Source organism: Mus pahari, chromosome 13 (genome assembly GCF_900095145.1).
Source record: "Mus pahari chromosome 13, PAHARI_EIJ_v1.1, whole genome shotgun sequence".
Classification (NCBI taxonomy): domain Eukaryota; kingdom Metazoa; phylum Chordata; class Mammalia; order Rodentia; family Muridae; genus Mus; species Mus pahari.
In genome coordinates this window covers 29,072,834-29,075,903 of record NC_034602.1, presented here as the reverse complement: position 1 = coordinate 29,075,903, position 3,070 = coordinate 29,072,834, and positions in this window count along the sequence as shown.

Below are 3,070 nucleotides of genomic sequence, written 5' to 3'. Positions count from 1 at the left end.
GCTGTCAACCAGAGAAGTGTTGGTCCTCCACCGGCTGGGGTTTATCCACATGTAGTACATCACTGGGGTCATTTTGAGGCCTGGAAGTGGCCTTGAAACGCACCGGATCCCAGGGCTGCCTGCTGCTACGGGCAGCCTTATGTTAGGCTGCTGGGATAGTTCCTTCATATCCAACTTGAGGTCTTACCTCTTCCTCCTGACACTACCCAACTCCTGGTTGCTATGGGAACAAAGTCATTCCTGCTAAGCAGTTAAAAGGGCACTGGCTCCCAGTGAGTACCTGAGCCCTTCCATGAACACATGGCCATGTGGCTGAGCTCTGCCTCTGCTTACTTCTGTCTGTCTGTCCATCTGTCCATCTGTCCGTCTGTCCGTCTGTCTGTCTGTCTGTCTGTCTGTCCATCCATCCACCCACTCTATCTATCTATCTATCTATCTATCTATCTATCTATCTATCTATCTATCTATCTTTCTTTCTTTCTTTCTTTCTTTCTTTCTTTCTTTCTTTCTTTCTTTTTCTTTCTTTCTTTCTTTCTTTCTTTCTTTCTTTCTTTCTATCCATCCATCATCTATCTATCCATCCATCCATCTATCTCTTTTTTTTCTTTTCACACACCCTGCACACAACCCCCAGTGGCTGGAAGCAGACACAGTCCAGATTTTCCAAGAGAAAAGTCTCAGAAGAGCTTGGTGGCAGGCTTTGGAGATGGTGATCCATGACCATGCAGCTCTGTACCATAGAGTTCAGAAGGATCTGGGACCTTCTAGCTCAACCTGTGCACAGAGGCAGGGTCTGCAGATACATGAACCAAACTCCTTCTCCAGAATAAACTGCAGGCATTTTGAGCGGCCCACTCTAGGGCTGCTGTTCCCCCAGCCTCAAATACCCAGAGCAGCATCAGTGTCTCCTACTGGAGTCCTCTGGAAACGGCTGTGGAGGATGGGTGGCTGTGTGCTGTATGGCTAACTAGAAGGGGAGGTGGGTGTGTGCCTCAGTGCCCAGGTGGGAGGGACTAGAAAGTGTCAACAAGTAATTTGTAAGGAGGGTGCCTGGTATCTGCTTGCCACTCTCTGAGCTTTGAGCGGCAGGCATAGGTTACCACAGCGTGGCTACACCAACATTCTGCCTTAGTCACCCAATGGCTGCCCGCTTCTCGTCCCCATATGCTCATCACTGGCATCTTCTGAAAGATCCCATCTGCCTTCAGAGCCTGCTACAGTTCACACAGTGTCTGCCCTTCCTAGCCTGCCTGCCTGCCTCTCGGCTCCCACATGACTGGTCCAAGCCCAGCAGACCCTGCTTGCTTCTGTGGAGACCCTGACGTGAGCACATCACCCAAGCATTTCAGAAGCAGGTCTTTGCTGCTCATACCACGTGTTAGTGCTTTCCACATAGACAGAAGCTTGACCGACTCAGCTCCACCACTACTGGGGCAAGTCTCCTTTCTAGGCCCCGTCCATCCCATAGCAGCTATAATACAGGGGTTCACAGACGCCCCCCCTCCAATCACCAATTCATCCAGTTGTGCTGACCTGGGTCTGTTTGGATCCGTACTGGATCTAGCACTGGGAATCTATAAGTCCCCCTAGGCCTCCCCACCAGCCTGCCCCAGTCCAGGGTGATGTGGCTACTTTAGTTTCCCCAGCTGTAAAGTGAAGTCAGTATTATTTTCCTGAATGAAATGTCACACAGGGGTGTCTGAGCTCCAAAGTGCCTCCGACTGTTTCCTCTCTTCCTGTTCCTACCCCACTCTCTTCTCTGGCCTCTGGTTGACTTTATATGATGTGGAAGGCTGAAGGTGAAGTCTCTGAGCTCAGAGGGCCAGACTGTCTGGATTCTGACCCCATTAACTTTCTGAGCTATGGTATTCAGGGAGGTCATAGTCACACAACTCATACCCCCAGAGATGGCCAGGGATTCTCAGAGAGGGTTCACCATATGCCAGGGGCCAATCCCCACACACCAGGGCACTGTGTGTGGGTAGCCATAGCAGCCCCATCCTCTCCCAGCCTTGGGAGAGTGACCCCCCTAACCACTCCCAGCTAAGTGGGCTGACCCTCAGCTGCACAGGCAGCTGTACTCCATGAAAAACAACTTTTTCAGAGTCAGCCAGCTGCTGCCAGAGCGTTGTGCAACTCTTTTGCGTTCCCACGAAGCCCCAACAGCTAAGTTCCTACCCACCCTCCACGGTATGTCTCATGGGGCTGTAAACAGGAGAGTTCACAAGGCCAATCCACTCCAACTCAGAACTCCATTCACAAACAGTCTCTACCCAGCACTAGAGCCTGCCTTCCAATACCCTGCTGGATGTGGGAGAAACTGAGGCCCTGAGAAGAAGAGAATTGCTCCAGGTCACACATCAACTGGCAGCTGATCACCAGGTGACCTGGCCAGGTTCTACCCATCTCTCAGGTAGCTAGCCATGGCATAAGGCTACATGACAAATTACTCCTCAGTAAGGAACACAGGGTGGCCTGGTACCAGCAGCTGACCCTCAGGACTCATCATGTCCTCCCTGTCACATGGGTGACCAAAGATGAAAATTCTGCAATAAGACCCAACTGAGGAGAGCAGGGGCCTTGGGCTGTGACCCCCGGCCTAATCACTATGAGCTGGGCAGTGCACACTTGCTACCTGATCACAGGCTCTCTGTCTTGCCTGCTGTCACCCCTCCTTTCTCACACAGTTGCAGGGCTCTTGGTCTTATTTTGGGATCCAGCTATTGCTCTTTTCCAGCCCTGGCCTTTGTCCAGTGACTCCCTTGGCTGGACCCTTCTCCGTGGTCCTAGGAGTAGGACAAAGACAATCCCCTCAAGTCCATCCTCCAGTGTGGCCACACTGAATAAATCTTCCTTTTTCTGGTTTCCACTATTGTTTTGACTCTATGAATTGGTGATGAACGGCTGAGCTTGGTTTGGGGCACAGGCTGTGACCCCATATTCAGTAACACCAGCAGTGACACAGCTGTGAAGACAGCACCCCACCTTCATCTCTAGAGGGTCCCAGGATGTTCTTGTTGGACCCTCTGTGCCTCTGTCAGGCATGCAGGAGATGAAGATTTTTCTTCCC